This window comes from Canis aureus, chromosome 22, assembly GCF_053574225.1.
Source record: "Canis aureus isolate CA01 chromosome 22, VMU_Caureus_v.1.0, whole genome shotgun sequence".
Classification (NCBI taxonomy): domain Eukaryota; kingdom Metazoa; phylum Chordata; class Mammalia; order Carnivora; family Canidae; genus Canis; species Canis aureus.
Window position 1 is genome coordinate 35,145,116 of NC_135632.1, and position 24,136 is coordinate 35,169,251.

The 24,136-nt window shown below is 38.2% G+C and overlaps 1 long non-coding RNA gene across 1 annotated transcript; it reads right to left on the reverse strand.

The window, feature by feature from the left end:
• Positions 1 to 3,538: 3,538 nt before the first annotated feature.
• On the reverse strand, positions 3,539 to 17,243 carry LOC144294360 (uncharacterized). The gene is made up of 3 exons (XR_013361762.1): positions 17,118 to 17,243; positions 9,192 to 9,328; positions 3,539 to 5,622 (listed from the first exon to the last, which is right to left on the reverse strand). It is a non-coding gene; the product is annotated as an uncharacterized LOC144294360 (long non-coding RNA).
• Positions 17,244 to 24,136: the final 6,893 nt, after the last annotated feature.

The following is a 24,136-nucleotide window of genomic DNA, read 5'->3' on the forward strand; positions in this document are numbered from 1 at the left end:
TGATTGTCTCCCTGAAAAAAATATTAACTTGCTACTTTCACCCTAGAAGTACACATATTTCCAAGTGAATGACATGTGGAAATGCACACTTTCCAGCAAGACCCTGAATGCCTGGTTTTAGTGTCTTTTTTTATGATCTCTCAATCTATGAATCATTACATAGGTACCATATGTAATGGCATGCGAAGGGTATTTCTTATTAGGAAAATTGGAATCAAAATGGCAAAAGGGTTTTTAGCTTTAATTTGACAATATTTTCATGTTGATGTTTTTTTTTTTTTCTCTTGAAAATGTAGTAAAAAACAAGGAGTTTAGATAGTGAATCTGTTTTGGACTCAAAATATATGTTGGATGAAGTGATAATTTTGTATGTATCAAGAAGACTCAGCCAGAAGGATGTTCTGATGAATTAAATTTCTCTCCCTAATTTCAGGTAAAGTGATTGAGTCCATGGTGGTAGTTTTAAAAGCCACGTGCATAAGTCAGGACAGGTTAGGCAATGTTGCAATAACAAGCACTATGAAATCTCAATGGCATCATAAAATAAATGTGTATTTCTTGCTCTTGAAAAATCTTCTGCAAGTCTTGATGAATCCCAGGGCAGCCACCTTGTGTGTAGTGTTTCGACATTCCAGGATACTTTGATTTGATGTCACCTCCATCTGATCATATGCTTACATTTTTACTGTCTCAGGGAAAGAGTAGGTAAAGAATTAGCTTACCACCAAAACCACTAGTCATGACTAGTTACATGGATCTACTTATTGCAAAGAGGGGAATGGAGGTGTAATATATCCAGGAAGGGAAGGAGAACTGGAACTATCATTGAGATTATATCTGCTACTTCATCCCCACTTTTGATAAGAATTTTGGCAGAAATAAGCAGATGAGATATAAGTGCCTTTCTGTTATTACAATCTCAGGTGGAGTAGCCAACAGAAAGCTTGATTAGCTCTTATAACCAGAAGTGGGGAGAGAGCACTAGCAGGTGTGAGATCAGATTATTGATAAATCTGGTTCAATCAGTGTTACAGTCATTTCATAAGAAGGCCATTCTGAGACCCAGTCCTAATTGTCTGATACTCTTTGGCATGAGAGGGGGGGTTACCATCAAGTTTCCCCTAAATTCTACCCAGCCTATCGGGAGACATTTGAAAACCTAACGGTCATCCACACTGGGGTCAGGGTATCCACACTAGAAGAAAAGCTGGCTGGCCCTATTTCCATCTTCTCCCCTCTATCTACATGCCCACTAAATAAGCTTATTTTTGGTGGCATGTTTGGTACTAAAGAAACTGAATTCGGTTGAACTTCACAGATCTGCTAGGAAATGCCAAAGTTATGTTGTAAGCTATTAGATTTAGCTTGCAAAAGACATAGTCCTATTTGGATTACAAAGGACTACTAAAAGACACAGATCTTTTATTCTTCAATGTAACTGTAAAGCACTCAGATGTGTTTTCACTAGTCCAAGCACTTATAGGAATACAAAGACGAGCTTGGCAGAGTCAAGCAGAGTCCCTTAATAAGACTCTTGCATATGGTGATGGCATACATTCTTGGTACATGAAATTTGTGCAAACAGAAGCAAGTCCAAGGTACTGAAGTGGGGTGAAAGGGTGAATCATTAACTCTGGTGGGTGGGAGTACTGGTGGGATCAGGGAAGCCCCACAACAAGTAAAGATTAGACCTGACTATTGAGTAGTACATATGGTTTTTAGCATGGAAGCCTAAGAACAATGCTTGGCTACTATGGGAGACACTTCTCTTAGGTCTCACAACAAGTAACTAATTTTTTTTTTATCCCACTGATGTGGTAAAGCTTGCAACTGACTAGGTTTCCTTCTTTGCTTTGGCTGACAAGAAGTACACATGCAGATTGGGGTCCCATCAAACAACTATATATATTTTTATGGCATATATATTTACTTCCAATTTAATCTTTTTTCCTCTCTCTTACCACATCCTCCTTTTCTTTCTTCATCTTTTTAAAAAGTTCCGGTGTATATTACTCTGTAAATCATCTCTGATTCCTTTTGAACAAATTCCAAAAGGAAGAAGAATGGGATATTTTTGTAGCATTCTGCATGGTTTGGTGTTTTGGGAAGGGAGATTGGAAAGTAGGGAGACAGGGTATTTTCATCATTAGCATAATAAGGATATGGATTGAGGCTCAAGCCTGGGAAACAAGTTAGGGGGTTTTCTTTCTCATTTGTAGAGATAATAAAAGTCAATACCAGCGGTGTTGTGCTGGCAATGTAAAGAGAGAAAATGAGATTCAAGAGATAATTTGAAGATGTACAATGCAAGGTATGAGGGCCCCTTGGAGATGGAGAATTGCTTCCAGGCTTCTGGTTTGAGTTACTGGGGTAGACTGTAGGACCCCTCACTCAAGAACAGCAACTGAAGGAGAAAATTAACAAGTCTAAAAAGAATTTCATTTAGATACAGTTAGTTGGAGATTCCCATGGGAAATCCAGGTTGTGAATTTGTACAACTAAGGCAGCAGGCCAAAGCTCTGAGGAGTTGAGGATGCTGTTCAGAGCATAGCCAAGGTGATAGGTATTATCGAGTTCAGGTAGAGAAGGGAAGGAGTGAAATCAGAAGAGCTAAGAGAGCAAGAGAAAATGGTGGAATGTGAGATACCAGTATTAGGTCTGGTGGACATACCATGATAATTGAGGAAAAAGGATGGGAAATTGTTGGGAGATTGTGGGACTATGAAATTTAAGACCTTACAGGAAGAACTATTGCAGGAGATAACCAGGTATAAGATGTGTTCCTAGCAAGGGGACATACATAGAGATCATACGTGATGGTTGTTGTGGTAAAGGAGGTGAACGATGAGCACAGGTGGGGACTTGTCATAAAGAGGAAGATCCCTATGTGTTAACTGAGCCTGTGGGAATGATTCACAAGTTATTGGTAGGTAAAGGTTTGAACAGGTAAAATGCATTATGGCCAGAAATTCAATGAGGAGATTTCAAAGGTGTATAACAACCAATGGCATGGAGTCAGAAGTTGGAGCTACACATTTAGAAAACCCGTCTTCAATTTAGAGCTCAAGAAAATAAGTGGTCTTCCAGCATTCCAAATAAAACCCAAGGGATGGGATAATTCTCTCTTCCTGGATGTTTCACAAGGCTGGTATGTGGACAAATGAGATAAGGAATATTAAAGTTCATGGCTAGAACACAAACTTAGGAGATGTTGATGATATTGAACCTAAATTCAAACCCCCATGTCAGTTACCTTTGCCGCTTACAGGATTTGTCTCATGGTGGCCTGAGGTTGTTGTCATGAGTCCAGTCATGACCAAAATGCAAACTATTTTAGCAGGTAACCCCGGGAACTATAACACTGGTATGTGATCTTTTGGTTCATGATGTATTGGTATAAACACAGAGTACTGATCAAATATAAGGATGTTGGATAAAAATAACATTAAAACTGATATGGATATCTGAGAGCATAGAATTAAAAATTCACTTATATGTTTAAAGTAAAGGAAAACTGTATAGAAATTTCAAGATTTGAGTGGATACTTTTGTTATACCTTTTCATATTTTGGAGCACTGTGCTTTCTCTTCTCCCTGACTGCCTTTGTACCTAATAGTGGAAAAGTGTAATACTCACACCCTGCAGATGTTGGAGGCATTCTGAAAGACAATGCCAAAAGATGCTCACTGAGAGCATTGCTCATATAAATGGATAGCTTTCTGAAGTGCTAACATGGAGATTTCCAGAAATCTTTGAAAGTGTGAACTCTGGGAAATTTGTGCCAGGCATTGGGCACATTTCCATACACACCCATTAGAGGTAACCCAAATATCTGATAACAGGATCATTAAGTAAATTATAGGCCATCTTTGTAATAGAACATTGTTAAATGTTGATGTAAACATATGCCCAATATAAGGAAACACAATACATCAATTTTTAAAAGAATATTACAAAGGTGTTTCACATTAAACTCAGTTATCACTCATACATATGTCATGTCATAAGAAAAAATCATGTTTATATGAAGATACTAACATCGGTCATTTGAGAATAGTAGGATTTGTGTGCATATATATGATTTAAATTGCGTTTCTCTTTGTTCATCAGTATTTTCTATTAGTATTTGTCTACAACAAACATATATTGCTTGTGTGATAAATCTAATAATAAAGAGAAAATAAATAGAATAACTATGGGGAACTCACCATGGCATTGAGTCCTCCTAGAAAACCCACTTCAGGAAGAACAGAAATTTATTTATAGTGGATAAATTAGATCGGCTGTTTTTCTATTCCTGTTTTCTCATAATCCTATCCTGTGAAACTGCCCTACCAGCTTCAGGAGAGTTGGTTTTATATGCAGAGTGTTCCCTGTTGACCATGCTCTTATAGTGCTCTGCAAAGTACACTAGATTACAATACCTATTCAGTTTGGAAGGTCATGAATTGCTTCCTGTTTCCTAGTGCAAACTGGCTTTATGCTCACATGTTACTTTTTTGCTTCGCTACTGATTTGAGTATTGAGGGAAAGTCTTCAAGCCAGCTTTAAGAGGAGAAGCTGCTGTCATTTCTGAATGCAGTTAATTAGAATAACATTTGCTTTTAAGTATTCAATATTTGGCACCGTTATCAGACCTAAAGGTTATGTTGTCCTATCAGATAAGCTGGGCTCCCAGGGATGTCTGTTGTCTCCCTGGACTGGTGCTGGCTAAATATAAGAATCTGAGGTGGATAGGAATAATTGCCTTAGATATTAAATCTGCACATTATAACCATGACGCTTACTTAAGTCTTTCATGGCATTATTGGCAGATGGATTTTCTCTGTATGGACAACTTGCTCTTTGCTCAAAAAATTTCTTGGAAAGTGAAAGAGGGAAAGTTTGATTTCCTTGAGCACACTGGGAGCTTTAACAGGTTGAGGTAACTATTTCAGAGGGGAAGCTAGTTTGGACAAAGGCTATTTGATTATTGGCAGGGCCTGACATGCATTCCTAAGTGGCTGGCAATTAAACTGCCCAATTAAAGAAACATCCTCCATGGAGAGCATGAAGCATTACCCCTACCCAGATTTTAGCAATCAGCTGAATCTTTCTAACCGAACCACTCAAAGCATCATATATGTCTGTGCTGGGAAATAGCTTCCCTCCTCTCTCTAGGATTTGTTCATGAAAATGCCTAATGTTTCATGGTGACCAAAGTTCTGTCTCCCTCCGTGCCATGTGTCCTGTGGAAATGGGGTGGGAAGCTATCATTTTACTCTTTACTCTAATCATCTACTTTGGAGGGAAAAAAAAGGATAAGAAAAGTGTATATTTGGTAGGAGGTTGGGAGAGAGGAGGGAGGAAGCCAATGTGGGAACAGTGTGTTCTGCCTCAGGCTGCATTTCTAAGTTATTTCTCCCCCCAGGAACTAACATGTATTGGATATTTCACTCAGAAACTTGTAGTTCATTGTAAGAGATGAACGATGCATGAATAATATCAGCAATAATGCTCAGTGGGGCCCAGGTTCATGAATGGTTTTGAAAGGAAATCTTGGTTGCTTTGATGGCTTCATTCATCATGTTCTGGAGGAAGAATCCTGGTGTCCTGGGTACCTTTCTGCTCCAAATCTCTAGCTGAAACAAACAAGTCATATAAATTTCTAAAACAAAATCAAATAACCAATTAATTCCATTAATAAATAATTAATTAAAATGAATGCATAAAACTATTTCCCTTTTCTCATGAATTCAATTAAAGCAAACTACTAGCTTGAGGATTTGCCTTCAGTCCCTTTGACAGAGGTCATATTTTCTGAGGTCAAAGGTGCTAGATTTGGATGCCCTGCTACTTGGCCAGGCATACACTGGTTACTCTTTACCTTAGGCTCTTCCGGGTTGCAGGTTTAATATCTGCCTCTGTTCAGCAAAATTTTTATTGAGGCCGCTATGTTCTTTGGATGGTAGAAAATGATCCAGATCTTGGTCTCCCTACTTAAGGCAGTTAACTGATTAACTCCAAACTTTGATTGGAGTCAAAGTTTCCATCCTCAGTTGTGTACATAAAAATGGAGGTAATATTAAAGGGAAAAATAACAACAGGTCATTTAAGAGAAAATCCCAGAGAACATATCATTGGTTGCAAATAATAAATGCCATTAATTTGTGCTAGGAGTTCTGATGAAAGAGAAAACACTGGTCACAGCAGTTTCCTGCAGGATTTGAGAGTGGAAATAGAAATAGTAACAATTAACCTTCTCGCTTAATCTATACTTTCCTGATGGTTGAGTGGCATCTGCTCCAGGCACTTCTGAGGTTGGAAGGAGCTCATTCCATTGCAGTGAGTGGTTGATATCAGAATGCAAGAATGCAAGAAATAGAGAACCCAGGTAACTTCAGGATGTGTTTCAGCTGCTGGTCAGACCTGACAAGGCTGTGGAATGTTCCTGGGAACTAGCCACTCTTACGGCTCAGGGCTCTCTGGTACTCTGCGCTTAGCATGATTTAGCTTCCCACTAAGCGTTTTGTGATTTTTTTTTTTTTAATTAGTTTACTTGGCTGCTACTGGAAGTCCTTTCTCTTCTCTCCTCTTTACCCGTTATTTCAGTAATTGATTTGTGGATTTTGCTATCTTCTCCTCCACCAGGAGAATTAATTGGTTACTATTCCTGTGTATCAAACTATCTTTAAAGTCAGAACTATGTTATTTGCCTGTGATTGTGTGGGTTGGGACTTTACCTGGTGTCTGCCAAGATGTTCTCCCTGATGTCCATGGGGATGGGAGTATCTTGAGGGGCATCTTTACTCACAAGTGATGTCTGAGCTAGGAAGTTTCAAGTTGGGCCTGGTGAGGGACAACCTGACTGGGTCCAAGTCCTGTCTGTGGGAACCCATTTTCCCCATGTTGGCTGGGTCCCTCATTTCTCCCCAAGCAGTCTCAAGATCTCTCTTTTCCTGTGGATTCTCTCTCCTTGTCCAGCAGGGCACCTGGACTTTTGTGGTGGCTCAGTGGCAGAAAGAGAGCAAGGCAGGAGCTGCTATCAGAGAGAAACAAACCCAGACATTAAAGTGGTAAGGACAGATTTATTCATTAGTAACTGCTGGAGGAAGGAAAGGAGTCCAGCATGAATGGAACTCAACCTCACTGAACAAAGGCAGGAGACATTGAAGGCTGGGGTGTGCTAGGGGAAGGGCACTGAAGGGTACACATGGGGTAGTCCACGTGACTGAGTCCATGTGTATCCTAATTGGCACTAATTCAGAGGAGAAACAAAGTTCTCATATCCTTTTTAAAAAAAATAACATTTAATTTGTTCATTTGAGAGAGAGAGAGAGAGAGAGAGCATAGGAGAGAGAACGCATATGAGCAGAGGATGGGGCAGAGGGAGAGGTGAAGTAGACCTCACTGCACAGGGAGCCCCATGCAGGGCCCTGATCCCAGGACCCAGGATCATGACTGGAGCTGAAGGCAGATGCTTAATGGACTGAGCCACTCAGATGCCTCCCAAAGTTCTTGTATCTTCCTGGCAGGAAGTAGTGGTTTAAGTTAAAAACAAGGCATCCGCTGACATTAGGCCCTTATCTTTTCCCAGGAACTAGGAGCAAGAACAGTCATCTCCCTGACTGTTGGCGCTCAGGTTCATGAGAAAACATTCTGGGCAGTAGCTTTACATCTCAAAAGGTAGAGTAAGGATTTATACTAAGACCAGACTCTGGGGCCTATCTATCACCACGTTTTTGCTATAACAGTGAACACTCCTGACAGTCTTGAGCTTTCTCAGGTTGGCATTTTAAAGAGAGGTGGTAGTAGTGTCAGGCTCATCCTAGGGATGTGGCCTTCTGCTGCTAGAAGCCTTATTATCATTTGGGCAAGTCTTATATATAGTGCAGGGGTTTGGATGGGCCCATTAAGTGCTGAGAGTTTTGTTGTTCCCACTGCCAGGCATTCTTAAGTCCATAGGCCCAGAATTCCAGAGCTTCATTTCAGCTACATTCTGTTGACTAAAGTGAGTCAACAGACCCAACCCAGATTCAAAGGGAGGGTATTATGCAAGAGAGAAGACCAAGAAGCATTGTTTATTGGGTCTACAATTGTGACTGAAACACAATTACAGTTACTTTGTCGCTACCAAGAGTGGGCCATTCTTGTGGGACAGAATATATATGCTGGGCCACCAGCCAACTCAAAGGCAACTGCCCCTCTCTTAGGCAGAAACCTGGCTCTAGCTCCACTCAACTATGGCAAAGGTGGTTGAATTTGCCACCACAAAATCGACATTGAGCATGAAAATTCCCACATAAGGCAATCCTCCTGGCAGGTTTATTTCAGTTGGGTGTTCTTTGCATAGAAGGTATTCAGCATTTCCAGAGACTCCTTAGTATGACAATGAGTCATTGCCTGGGGGTCAGCTCTATCTGGACCCCAGAGGATACTTGGGTGTTATGTCCTAAGGTTTCAGAGGTAATCAATTGACTACTGCAAATTATTATTATTTTTGAATATGGCCAGATTTTTTTGTTGTCATAGTTATTGCTGCTGGTTTTTACTGCTTCAGGGAGTTAGCAGAAAAGAAATATGGGCAGGACCTCATAATCCCACTCCTATGACTTTTTCCAACTCAGATCAGTTCCACTGACACATATGACAGAAGTGATGCATATTGATAAGCCTATTAGTATTAACCCAGTGTAATGTGGGGGCACTTGATGTTATATATATACATATATATATATCATATATATTATATCTATATAAATATGTTATATCTATCTATCTATCTATCTATCTATCTATCTATCTATCTATCTATCAGAGTATATATGTACATTCTAGAGCAACATTCTCAGTGTTTTTCCATAGTGGCTCACATGAAAGTGGCTCACATGTCTATTATACTCACTCTCTACAATTCCCAGTATACTGGTTATAACTACACCCTTCTTCCCTAATAAAATACATCTTAAAATGCAAATATGAGAGATCATGATTATCAGAGAAATCACCCTAATTCTGCTGTAACTCATAGATTATATAACTTCAAAAAATCATTTGTTACCCCATGCGCTGCAAATTCTGGGAGACACAAACAGTAGAACAGTTAAAAGGGCAGATTCCAGAGTGAATTCTATATTTTATTTCCTGTTTGTGTCATTTAAGATACTCTTTCAAACTATCTCTGTCATTCTCCCCTTGTCTGGATACCTACCTTTCACTTCAATGTGCATAGAAATGTCCTGGGGCTGCTGTGATGCTGCAGAGTCATATTCAGTAGACCTAGGGCGGGGCCTGAGATTCTGCCCAGAGAAAATGCTGATGCTGGTCTAGAGATCCAGTGAGTCCATCCTATGAACAGAATGCAGCCAGAGAGAAGGGATGTCACTACAAAGGTTAGGTTTTGAAAGACTGCGACCTCTGTCTTACAGTCCCTTGTTCTCTTTCTTTCTATGAGCCTTCATTCTAGGGAAAGCAAAGTACTGTGTTATGAGGAGCTCGCAGGAGAGGCCCGAATCCTGCTGACAACAAACATGAACAAACGTATAAGTGGCTTCTCTCTGAGCAGGGCCTTGAGTGACTGTGGTCTCTGCTGACACATTGATTAGATATTGGTAGGAGATCTAAGCCAGAGGACCCAGCTAGGATATGCCCAGAGTCCCAATCCTCCAGTGACTCTGAGATAATGTATGCTTGTTGTCTTAAGCCATTAAATTTTAAAGTCATTTGTTTTGCAGAAATACATAACTAATGCACATGCTCTCACACATATGCTACTTCTTGCGCTCATTCAGCAAATAGTTCTTGACTGTCTACTAAATGCTAGGTTTCGGGGAAACAATGGAGACAAAATAGATGTGACCCTACCTAATGTCCTGGTGGAAGAGGCCAACACAAACATTAACTTATTCGTAATTTAGAATTTAATGGAAAAATAACTTAGAATTTTACAAGCCACATTAAGTACCTGGGGAAAATGAAGGGGCAAACTGAGACTGGAAAATTATAATGATGATGATGGAAGCAAAGAGAATGGAAAGTCAGCTGCTGAAATGGAAGGGGAGGGAAACTCCGGGAGGAGACCTTTAGGCAAAGACAGGAAGAACAGGAAGCAGACGACCCTGAGACTATGAGGCGACCACACTGGAAAAGGAGGCAGGGCTGGGTCACACAAGGTCTTACAGGCTATGCAGAAGAGTTATGATGTTATTCTAACTGCAGTGGAAATGTCTTTGAAAGGTTTGAAACAAGGGGCAGCATAGTATAATGTGTGCTTTGATGAGATAAACTCTACTGCTGCATAAAGGATGGATCATACGGGGCAAAAAGGTGTGTGGGGAGACCAGCAGGGGGCTGTTTTGGTTTCTAGGCTAAAGATGTCAGTGACATGCACTAGGCTACTGAAAGTGATGAAATGCCATGGATATGTTCAATTTATACAACACCCTTCCTACCCTGCTCTCACACCCACTCATCCAGACCTGCAGGTATTCACAAATTATCTTAAAGATTTTCTTCTCCAGAAAATTGTCCCAGATATGCCAGACTGGGCTAAGGCTCTATGTAAATCTGCCTCAGTATTTAATAAAAACTTAACCATAATAATATAAGATATGTATATGTAGCTTTTTAAACAATAGGTACTTCCTTAACTAGATTGTCAGTTCTTGGTGGGCAGGAACAGAATTCTGTTTTCATCTTCAGCACTGTGGTCCAGTGCTAGGCACATAGTAGATATTCAACAGATACTTAATTAGAACTAATTCAAGACATTCTGTTTCTATCATTATTTTGAGACCATGGCTTCACTCTTCATATGGAAATGTGCTTCCTTCCATCAGGAGGTAATTTAAATATTCATCCATTGTTGAATCTTGGAGGTTCTGTGTTGATGTTTTTCTTTGTTTGTCTTTTTTTGTTGTTGTTTCTCTTTTTTGAAGCATATATGGAATCACAACCATAAGAGTTAACAATTTTATCGATATTCTCTGTAACCATTCATAAGCAAGCAGGACAGGATCAAACAGCTTGAAGACAAAACTTAATTAAAGTAAAGACATATGTATTTGTTTATTGGACCCCATGCAAAGGGTTGTGATATGAAAAACATGTGAGAAGAAAATGTTCTCTCTCTCATTCTCCCCTTGTCTGAATACCTACCTTTCACTTCTTTTAGATTTTCCCTTCTTCCTTTCCAAGCCCTTGTAAGGAAATGTCTATGTCATTTACTGTCCCTGACAAAGCCACACTTTACTGGACTAAGTCTACCCAAAGTAGGGTTATCAAGGCACCAAACCAAAAAAAAAAAAAAAAAAAAAAAAGAAAAATTGCAGAAACTTGGCATCACCCTTCTGAATGGTGGCTCTTAATTTAGATTCCAGAGGATATTGTCTGGGTTATGCCTGTGAATTTGTAGTGTACCTCATGTCAGCTAAAGTTGAATATTCTTGCCTATTTAGCTGGATTTCTCGTGTGAGAGTACCACGATATTGCTTAGAAACTTCCACTGTGATAAAAGAGCTATTAAAATAAGAATTTACCAGAAGTTTAGAGAAAGTTGAAATGGATGGTTCATTGACACTTGCTAATATGGCAGCAGAAATAAAATGGTGTCTTAAGCACTTAGTGTTGGATGACATTAACACTTTCGCAAAACTCTACAGTGTAGAAAGTTTTTGATACTAAACTGTCCATTGTACATAGTTCTAACGCATTGTATTGACCACCAGTACCTCTATAATGATAGATTGCACATTCAGACTTCTAAGCATTAAATATAACTTTTAGTATACTTATTTCCAATTCTTTTTCTGGATTAAGTTTATAATTTTTTTTTTTTTTTAGGATTTTATTTATTTATTTGAGAAAGAGAAAGAGAGCATGAGCAGGGGGAGGGCATGGGAAGAAGCAGACTCCCTGTTGAGCAGAGATCCTAGATACTGGGCTCAATCCCAGGGCCCTAAGATTATGACCTGAGTCAAAGGCAGATGCTTAACTGACTGAGCCACTCAAGGGCCTCTAGTTTATTTTTTGACTATGCCATTCCTATATATCAAAAATTACTAATTTTACTAAAAAATACATAGTCAACTTGTGTCAACAGATCAACAACAACAAAAAAGTGAAATGACTCAAGAAAATTTAGACATTTACGTTTTTCCATGCATATTCCATTTGGAATAGTCAGAGGGTTCTAACTTATAATTTTCAAAATAAAACATTTGGACAGAGGCTAATGCATTTCACTGGTCAGATAATTTTTTCTTCACCATTATTAATCCATGGAAAGAAAACTGTGAAACACAATTGAAAATATATCACAATGAATTTTTCTCTTATCATTTATTAATAGAGTAGCCAGAGTTGGGGAAGAGACATAAAGCATGACTAGAGGCACAGATACATTTTCAAGATATTTTTAAGGCTAATATAAAAGACAGGACATCTTTTGGTCGTTTCCTTTCAAGGAGTCTTAAAGACTAATAAGCTCTTCAAAAAGGATTTTTTGATCATGGTCTGCAGGCAGGGAAGCTATAACATGTATCTTCCTCTTCTATATACCTGAATATTTTAGGGGCAAGGCCACGTCACAGGTAGGACATACAGGCCAAGAAATTCCCTTGGAATTGGTGGCCATTGGGCTAATTTCTAGGACATCTGGAAGTATAGTCATTTCACTCTAGCTATTGTTATGTTCTCAAGTTAACTGTATTTCATTCACCATTAAACTTTCTCTCAAATCCTTGGAGGAAAGCAGTTTAATAAACTCATCCACAGGAAGTTGCTTATGAGTGAAACAAGAACAGTAAATATCATTTGCTGAGTCTGAACAACGGTCCATAAGGTATCATTGATTATCACAGTTTATTTTTAAGCTTCAGCTAAAGAAACTGGAGCTTAGAGAGACTTTATAACATGCTCAAAATTATAGTTAGTAAATGGAAACATTAGAATGTGGAACCAAATGATGTTACTCTGAAGACCATGTTTACCTAACCACCATTCTAAGGTTTATTCAGGACAAAGAAAATATTTGAGGCAAGAACAATTAAATGAACAGAGATTATCACTAATGATAAAATTCCAGACATTGTGGTAGGTAGATATGGAGAGATTTGCTGAGAAATGGTAGCTTGAGAGTATTTAAAATCACAACATAATGACAATTGCTGTCCGTTTTGGAAACATACAATGGAAGAGAGGAATTTAGCAAATTTGGGCTCTGTTTCCCATGTCAGTCTCCCCTTATCACCATTGTCCAATGGCTGCAGTTGATTCTGTATTGGTGATCAATTTTCTTTTGCTCAAACAATTATATATACTTATCTTAATTAATTAATTGATTGATTAATTAATTTTCTTTGTTTGTCTTTTTAATTGATTGATTAATTTTGAGAGAGAGAGTGAACACATGCAAATAGAGGAGCAGAGGGAGAAAGACAAGCAGACTCCTTGCTGAGCATGGAGCCCAACATTGGGCTTGATCTCACAATCCTGAGATCATGACCTGAGCTAAAATCAAGAGTTGTTGCTCAACTGACTGAACCATCCAGGCACCCCTGTATATATTAAATTGAACTGGTTGTCAAGATTTTAAAATATGTTCATTATACATAAAAATTATTATTTCCTATTTATTTTAAAAATCGGGAAACCTAGCAATACTAAGCTTGCATTTTCTTGCGGCAACAAGAAGCCAGAACTGAGTAATGGGCAGGTCCTATAGATAGAGCCTATGCTCTTTCCGATTTCTCACCATCCTTGCCCAGCTTGCTCCCCTCATTCCTGCTACATGTCTTACAGCGCTTCTGAATGCAACCTGCATAGGTCGCCGCAGCTGCTTAGCTGCTATAGGCATTTGGGACCCCTGATCTTTCCACCCCTGTTACAGAACTAATAATGCAAGTCAGGTCTGTAGGCAGGCAGGGACTGGTCTCAAATGACAGTTCTGCATTTCAGTGGTCATTTATTGAATGCTTAGAGCAATGGTTCTCAGACTTCACTATGCATCAAAATCACCTGGAGAGCTTGTTAAAACACAGATTACTGGGCCCCAGCTACAGAGCTGCTGATTAAGTAGATCTAGGGAGAGTCCAGGAGTTTGCATGTCCCATGCAGCAGTCCCAGGTGATGCTGAAACTGCTGATCCAGGGACCATACTTTGTGAACAGTGTTTTGGGAAAGCACTATTGTGGACTGGATCATGATAAAATAAATACTCTGTCTTCTACCACCTTTTGTTCTTCTATGTAACTTGCTTCCTGGTTTTTCTTAAAATTGTATGTTTTATTTAAAAAAAAAAAACTTCCTTTTTGTCTTATTTTCCTTGAATTTCATCCACCTTTTAAGATCTTCCAGCTGGATTAAGAATTAAACATATATTACATAGGGTCACCAGTCATCCACCTGGAATGACTTAAAGATAGGAAGGTAGTCTTGATATGACACGGAGACTTCCTCCCTTCCTTACTTTTATGATATATTTTTTCTTTTATGATATCTTTTCATGTCCTACATTATGGTGGCCATAAACTGTGGCTGCAATCCAGATGCCCCCCTCATTACTGCCAATCCCAGCCAGATTTAAAAACTAGGGGCTTTTCCATTTCTAACAGATAACAGTCCAAATCCATATCTTCTGCAAATCTATTTATACTACACAGATGGCTGAAATCATCCAGAAGAATCACACTTTGAAATCCAGAGAAAGTGAATGTACAGCAAGAAAAAAAGTAGTTTGGCTATTTTTCTGCTGGCCATTTTCCATGATGTGTATTTTTTTCACATATATGTGAAATATATATATATATATCAAAGACTTTTTGTAGGGGTCAAAGACAGGCCACCGCAAAATGTGCCACTTTGACATATTCATTTTAAATAAAAGTTATAAATTAAATAAAAGCTACTTCAAAAACTTTTGTCTCCATAAAGCAGGAAATAGATCTTTCATGTGAATGGTACCCTCCTTGTGTCAGGAGGTAAACTGACATTCTTATAATTAGGGGTAGGAAATTCAAAGCCAAGAAGGCTACATAAGCAACTCTTGTTACTTTTATTAATTTATAACCGCAGCCTAAATTCTCTTTAGAATTCCTTGCTGGGATCCCTGGGTGACGCAGCGGTTTGGCGCCTGCCTTTGGCCCAGGGCGCGATCCTGGAGACCCGGGATCGAATCCCACGTCGGGCTCCCGGTGCATGGAGCCTGCTTCTCCCTCTGCCTGTGTCTCTGCCTCTCTCTCTCTCTCTCTCTCTGTGACTATCATAAATTAAAAAAAAAAAAAAAAAAAGAATTCCTTGCTAACTAAAACTCCTGAACATAAGTTTTCTTTGTCCTGTCAATTCCCCAACAAATTTATTATCTCTGTATAAAAAGTATAAAATCTGTCTGCTTTGGCCATTTCTTAGGTCTAATTTTCATTTTTGAGCCTCTATGTACACATAAACTTTTTTTCCTTCCTCTCATGCCAAAGTAATTCTAAGATCAGCTGGAAGAGTTTTGAAAGGTAGATAAAAATTTTTCCTCCCAACACTACTTTTGCTCTATATGTAAACCTCTCTTTAAATAAATTGCAGTATATGCCATGTGCCTTCAAATCTTTCTCAGTTCAGCTTAAATAAAGGGTGGCAAGACAGCAGGACTGAGAGGCATTGAAGAAAAGTAAGCCTGATTGATGTGCTGTGGCTTCCAGCTTAAGCAATAAGGTGTGACAGATTTCTGTGTATCCAGAATTGTGTCAATTTTATGTATCCTATCTTGCACAAAGGCCATAAACACTTCATTCCTCCAATGACCTTTCAAGCCTTCGTTACATTTAATAGGTGATAGAAGAAGAGGAAGAAGAAGGAGTGGGGGTGGAGGGAGGAATGAGAACCATGGAGGCATATTTGTTAAGGGCTTCATTTAACAGGAATATTTAATGAGATGAAGATATACAATGACCAATATAAGGCAAGTGTGCCAACACTAGACTTTTCTGAGTTAGCAGATATTTTTGATCAACAATATGCCTCTAGTTGCAGCTATATATAAGGCATAGCAGGTCTAGAAAAGATGGGAAACAAAGCATAAGTATACATTAAATAGACACATGGAACAGTGGTGATGTGATTTATTATGCACCAACTTTGTACCAGGTTCCATATAAATCATAGAATTATAGTCCATCAAAGTAACTTCAATTTCTATTTAATTATAAAGGTGTATATTCTCGTAAGAAAAGCCATTATGTAACCATGAAATTTTATGAAGCAGAGAATTTGGATTTTGATTGTTCATTTTGAAAAATGATTATGAGTACAAAAATATTCCTATAAATAGAGGATTCAGTTTATTGCATTTCAATTTTTATTTATAGATTATTAGCTATTTGACTAAGAGGTGACACAAGACAGAGACTTCAAGCTAAAATTATTAGGATGTCAAAATGAAGATAAAGAATGTCAGAAATAATAGAGTAAGTTTCTGATGACTCATGATTTAGGTTACAAAGGATTAATGCACAGCTTTTCAGATATATCTTCCCGTTGGGTAAGATAAAGTATAACTAAAATTTGAAAATAAAGAACCATTTAATGTTTTACTTTCCAGTGGGCAATAGAGGTATAAAGTTTTTCTAGAAGTTTTCTGCCTGAATGCTATTCCATCACTTACTAAACATAGGATCTACTTTTAGTAATATGTACTTACATTTCAGGACATCATTAGCTGCATTTTACTTATGTTCGAAAAAGGATCAGAATGCCTGCTCTTCCTTTCTCCACTGTCTTTGTTTGAAAAAAGAACGATGCATTAAGGAGTTGGTGTCAGGATAGGAGAAATCTTCTAATGTGAATTGTATGGTCTTAGTAATGGTTTTCTTTTAACAAGCTTCCAATAATAAGAATTTAGGGGCAGGAGGAGGGTGACAGGACAAAAAGTTTCTACTTAAAGGCTTCTTTCTTCCCTGTCATACAGTGAAGCAATTACCGAAGAAAATACTGGCATGATGTTAAGGATCATCCACATCCTCAGTCTTCTTTTAAGTTATCACCTAGTTATAATGGTTCTCCCAAGATGGAAATGTGGACATATGAGAATAGAAAGGAACAAAATGAATTGGTGATACATCTACCTCTGGTTTTGAGTTAGCAAAATTACCTCAAAATCATTTCTTTTCTCACTGGAAGATGTTTCTTTTTCTTCTCTCTCTCTCTCCTTTTCTTTGTCTCTCTCAACAAAACTCCATGAGGAAATGAAATGATTCCTAAAGAACCCATTCTTGTCTCTCTACTTTTGGTCATTAATATAGTTAGTCTGTAATGAACCCAGAGGCACAAAGTGCAAAGTGTTCCATGAGGTATAACAAATGAATCCTCTTTCAAGATACCAGGAACGTGTGTGTGTGTGTGTGTGTGTGTGTGTGTGTGTGTGTGTGAGAAAAGCAATTTTTAAAAGAGTGCCCAAGTGGTCTTCATTATTCTAATATAGGTAAGTGCTCCATTAAATTTAGCAATATCTTATTAAAGGTGTGAATAGCTATAGATTGAGACCTTTACTTTATCTAAACATGGAGCAGTCAGAAGCTTCTCATACCTTTTCTTCTATAGTCTCAGGACTACCAATTATCTCTACATATCAGCCCCAATCTACTTAGGTAAATGACAGTTTATAATATGTTTGATTTTCTGACATTCTTTTCTCACCCTATTCCATGGATGTAAGAAAAAAGCATGATTTTGCTTCATTCCTAATGTAGATCTTGAGCTCTCTGGGAAAAGTTAAGTGTATGTTTTAACAGGTTGACCCTCCCCTGCTAAGAATTGGTAGCAAATTCTTAAATATAATTCTTCAGATTTATTTTAGTTTTGCTCACCAATTTTAGCTGAAACAAGTGGCATATCCTGGGATACTTGCAATGAGCTAAAATAGTTTCTAAGATGATGCCTCAAGTGACTTGTACCTTCCAGTTGTGATTATTAACCTCTAGCCTGAGCTCCTCACCTAAGTGAAGTTTAAGCCTCCATAATGCCTCACTCATTTTATTCCCAAAGTGTAAGGTACTTCTAGAGACAGTAATTGGACTATATTTTCTGGAAATGAAGTCCTATAGGAGAGATACGAATAACCCAGTACTGGGTGAATATGCATTTCTCCTGGCTTTCTCTTTTCCACAGATTCTTGCTACACACTGTGCATGAACATGGTCTTCCTTCATTTTGGAGTGATGATAACTTGAGATGGGGTTAAGGCTTTCATTGTAAGGAGAGAGAACAAACCTCAGCTTAATTTTGTTCTAAGTTCTACATTTAACCTACTTAGGAAAACAATTCCATAAGAGAAGAGAACTTGGGCACCAGTTAACAATGAAATACAATTGACCTCTTTGATTAAAAAGAAAAATAAAAATTCTGGGTTTTTTTCACCTTGATTTTATTTTTATTTTTAATTTTTTTTAGATTTTATTTATTTATTCATGAGAAACAGAGAGAGAGTGAGAGAGACAGAGACAGAGAGAGAGAGACAGAGACAGAGACACAGGCAGAGGGAGAAGCAGGCTCCATGTAGGGAACCCAAACGTGGGACTCAATCCGGGGTCTCCAGGATCATGCCCTGGGCTGAAGGTGGCGCTAAACCGCTGAGCCACCTGGGCTGCCCCAAATTCTGTGTTCTTACCTCAGTCAGCTATCTCTGTGGAGAAGTAATTAGCTAAAGGTAAATTTGGGATTGTACTGTACCATTTCGGTTGGCAGAATAATGGCCTCCTAAAGATGCCCCTGAGTGTTCCTAGTCATTAGAAACTGTGAATGTGTTATATTACATGCCAAAGGGGGATTAATGTTGCATATTAAGGTAAGATTGCTAACCAATTGACCTTAAAATAAAAAAAAATTATCTTGGATTATCTAGGTGGGCCCACTGCAATCATAAGCATCTTTAAATGAAAAAAAAAAAGTGTGGCAGAGGAGATGGCAGCGTGAAAAGACATGGCCAGCCGTCTCTGGCTTTGATGATGGAAGAGGCCACAAAATGAAGAACGCAGGCAGTCTCTAGAGGTTAGAAAAGGTGGGGCACCTGGGTGGCTGAGTGGTTGAGCATCTGCCTTTGGCTCAGGTCTCAATCCCAGGGTCCTGGGATGGAGTTCTGCATCAGGCTCTCCACAGGGAGCCTGCTTCTCCTTCTCCCTATGTCTCTGCCTCTCCCATGAATAAATAAATAAAATCTTTAAAAAAAAAATAGAAGTGATAAAAGGTGAGAAAATTGATTCTCCTCTAGAGCCTCCAGAGGGGGAAGACAGCTCTGCCAACTCCTTGGTTTTAGCCCAGTGAGACCTATGTTGGATTTCTGACTCCTACAATTGTAAGATAATACATCTCTGTTGTTTTAAGCCATTAAGATGATGATAATTTGTCACAATAGCAGTAGGAAACCAACACAACTGCAAAGTACCACTTTAATAGAACCGCCAACCCAAACTCTACTCTAACATTCATCAGCGTCGAGTAGCCCATATTGAGATGATGTGCACCAGGTGCCTGTGATGCTAAGGGCCATTTTCCTTTTTTTCAACATCATTTTCTCTTAGTCACTTCTTTTCCTTTTAGTTTTTACTTCCATAAAGGAACTCAATATGAGAGAAAAAGTAAGATGTTAACAGAGTAGAGAATTTCATCAGAGAGTAAAGGAAATAGTCATGATCCAGATTGGGTTGAGAGTGTGTATATGTCTGTGTGTATGCAGAATTTTATCAACTTGAATTATATAACAAAAATTTGTGAAAAAAGGCATCATATTTTTAAAAAATTTATTACTTTAAAACAAGATGTGGAAATAAAATGAACTAGTTTAGAAAAGACAATGACTGAAAAAGTCCTGTTTCTCCAATACTTAGTTCAGATCAACAAACTGTGGTTCATATGATGGTCTTCTGTAAAGTACAGCCAGATTTTTGGGTCTTGGTCCAAAAATTACTGGCCAATAACCTTGATTGTATAACCTCTTTTGATATAGTACTCAAAGATGGTAATAATGTTCCCTTTGTTTGATCAGTAAATATTTTATATCAGGAAGGCTTGAACTTAAGTAGGGCAATGATTAAGAAATGAATATAATATCAATACTTTTATAAAAATTGCATTTACACAGTGTAATTGCTTGAAAGTTTTATAATTATTGTCCTGCTTCATCTATGTAGAAGTTTCTTTTATACTTAAGATAATGACTTAGTACATTTATAAATTTGATATAGTATATTTATTCAAATTTTTTAAATGCTTATATTTTGCTTATTAAAGTCATGTTTCTCCTTTCAGATATTTAAAGTACTTGAAAGAATAGAATATATTAAACTATAAACATACTTTGAAATATTTAAGGAAATCTCTTCAACTACATGTATAAATGGGGTTAACTCTTCCTAAACAAGACTTCTTAGAATCTTAATTCTTTAAAGTTACAAATAAATTGATCATTAATAAAATATAAGTTGAAGTGTAATTACTCTTACATAAAGTTGCTAGATTTTTAAAAGAAATAAGTTTTTAAGCTGACATTGAAGACTAAAGGAAATTGAGATTTGAAATGTGTTATATTAACAGATTAATGATACATTAAATAGAACTAACCACAAATAGATATTTGTGCTCTTAACCATTCCATTCCTCCCAGCAATGAAAAACCTTCACTGACAATTCATAGAGGATATTTGAAGGGAGATTGAATTTAAAATATACAAGATTTACTCAGCACGTTTATTGAATGCTTATGTGTTACACACTGCGCTAGGTGCTAGAATAAAGGGTTTAGAACAATGCTTGACATGTGGATATGCTCAGTAACTATTGGCTATTATTATGCATAGAAGCCATCTTTGTGCTCCCAGTACCTAGCATTCTAGTGTGTGTAGGTGTATATTTAGATGTCTGTATGTTTCTCTGTGTCTATCACCAAGAAGGAAAAAAGAATACAAAAACTAGTAGAGATTTAAGGTGCTCCTTTGTTAATTGGCAATAGACACATGCATGTGTGCACATGCACAAACACATGTGCAAATCTGGGTTACCTCAAAATATTGTTTGTGACCAGTCCTTTAGAGTAAAATCTAAAAACAAATCTCCTCTGAGATCAGAGTGAAGAATTAGAAGGGGCAGCTACTTTGCTTCAGTATGCCAAACTTTTTGATAGATAAAGAAATGGAGGCCCTGGGAGATGACATGACTTGCTCAACAGCTATGTTGAAGACAAACAAACCAGATACTAGTGAAGTTGGGCGGCACAGTAGAGTCAGGGAAATGAGGTATTACAGGGGTTTAATCAGTATTAATGTGATTAGGTCAGCTGTCCACTAGGTATCAATGATCCAAATTGGGATTTCATCCTCCCACAGAGACTGGGAGATAGAAACCCCATCCTCAGGTATTGGCTGAAACAGACAGTATGTTTGTTTTGGCAGCCTTCAGTTTTTCTCAGGTAAGCACTTTAGGGTGGGATATGGCTATCTTAGGGATGTGGTCTTGAACTCTTAGAAACCAGGCTGGTGTCTTGTTTAAGTCTTTATAGGCCACAGTTGAGGCCTAATGGATAAAGGGGCTCAGAGGAGATTGGCTAGGATTTGGTTAATGAGAGAATCTTTGTCACCCCTCAATGAATTTTCTAGGTGTGTGATTTCTGCTTGTATTGTAGCCACATTCTGGTAATAATAACTGTACATTAGACCATCTGAAAATATTTTACCTCAAAGAAAAAAAATAGGCTTCTTTCATCTTTTTTAAGTGGTAGGAGACTCGGCTTCACAGCTGTGGAGCTCCAGTCCAGCTGGCAAGTTGAAGGGTGTGTCTTTGTGCTCAGGAGAGCTGGCTACTTGCATTCCAACCATGTACTCTGAATTTAGTATGAAACCCATTGTGTCTATTATGTCCTCATACTCAATAGGTACAGTCCATTCCCATTATTGTTTCTACTCCAACCCATATTGCCCATGTCCTGTTGGCGTGTGCTGTTTTGAAACGATCAGAACATCAACCTCTAATACATACCACACTCTCTTGTTATTACCACACTGTCACAATTCAGCTTCTGAAATAGAAGTATACAGTGAAGTATCAGCCTTGTTCACTGTTATATTTGTCAATTCCTAAGTTATTTAAACTTAAAGTAACTAGTTCTCTCCATACCCTAGTCTAAGTCTACCTTTTGAAGACTTTAACCATTTTTAGAATATATTTAAATATTCGATCATCATTAGCTCTTGCATATCATGACTCTGTAAGTTCATCATCCATTAAGTTTGTTTCACTTAACACACTAGCCTTCTGTTTCACAAACTAGCCTTCTGTTTATTGCCCCCAGTGCAACTTCATTAAGTTCAAAGTGGTGACCCTTTTAGTGCACAGACCCTTTCCTTTTCCTTTTTTTCTAAAAGGTGGTCTATCTTTAGATCTGTTTCAGATGGTTTCCTTTGCCTGTAGTAAATCCCCATCCACATTTTTCTGGGGCTAATTGGAGTTACAAAATAGAAGGCAGCATCCTTACAGGGTTTAGATCACTCTCTTAGACGTGCCTTTATTATTTCTATTTAAGCCACTTTGTTTTCATTCTTGGGAAATGCTTTGAAAAGTTTAAAACTCTTCCCCCCCTGTAATTTTGGTTCAGTTAGTCAGAGTACTGAATAAGATGCATGAAGGTGAATACACTTTTTTCTCTGTTTCTTTTCTTTTAAAAAACGTATGTTCTGCCTCTCCTCTCATTTGTACAGTTTTCCTGCCCTGGGTGAGAAGAGAGGCATGTGTAAGCCTTTATTTTCCTCTATCCCTGCATTTTGTTGTTCTCTTCTATTTCAGCTTTCTGTTCTTATGACTCCTTTACTTTCATTTTTCTTCCCCTTGACTCCAGTTAAAGGTAACTGTCACTACCCTGTTCTTGCAATTTTCTCAGTATAGCCCTGTTTTCCATGCCGGCTGATGGGTATCTAGTCTGCAAATGAACATCTGGGGAGTGGAATAAAGGGTTAGATGATTGCACTTATAAATATCCCCTTTGTGTTCAGAGTTCTGTGAAATCTGGTTTAAAAGTTTATCGTTTTTGTACCAAAACAGCAACTCTTGTGCTTAACTCAGAAGTAATATCTGTCATCCTTGGGGCACCGGGGTGGCTTAGTCAATTAAGTAACCAGCTCTTGGTTTGGGCTCAGGTCAAGATCTAGGAGTCCTGGGATGGAGCCTCACCAGAGGCTCTGTGCTTGGTGGGGAGTCTGCTTGAGGATTCTCTCCCTTTTCCTTTGCCCATCCCCTGCCCCTTAAAATCAATCAATAAATATTTTTAAAAATTTTAAAAAAAGAAGTAATCTTGTTACCCTTAATTTTATTTATAAGACAATAATTTGATGACTGATGTATTATAGTAGCAATGTGGACTATATAGACTACAGTAGCAGAGTATCTGTTAAAAAACAAGAAGGGCACATGGCTCTGTCTTCCTAAGGAGAAGCTCCCATAGCCCATTTAGGATCTGAACTTGAGAGTCATAAATACTACTGTAAATACCACTGGACTCAATTGTGGGATAGAGACAATGATGTGAGGATGTGCCTCACATCATGCCTCACTGATGTGATGTGATACCTCACATCATTAAATATGAGATGTGAGGAGTGTCAGGGTGGCATAGTTGGTTAGGTGTGGGACTCTTGATTTCCACATAGTTCATGATCTTGGGGTCATGGGATGGAGCCCTGCACCAGGCTCCACACCCAGTGCAAAGTCTGCTAAAGTTTCTCTTCCCCTCTCCCTCTGCTCCTTCCCCTCTGTCTCTAAAATAAATAAGTAAATCTTTTTAAAAAATGAGATGTGAGGCGTTGAAAGAATCTCTTTGGAGAATCCCATGCAGAGAAAATAATGAGGATAGAGAGGTCATTCTATCAAGAACAACATGTGATTTATGTAACCTTGTTCCAAAATATGTGTTCTAGAAAAGTGCTTATGACTACTTATGAATCAGAACTGCTAAAGGAAATGGGTGATGGATAAATTTATACCTTCTGTGCAAATTAGAATTGTAAAAGATTAGCTTTGAAAGACAAGGAGTTGAAATTTAGTGAAATGGTCAAGTGGGAAAAAAAATCTTTCCTGGTGAAGAATAGTCAGAGGGAATTGATACTAGCAAACCTGGAGCGCTTGTTTCTA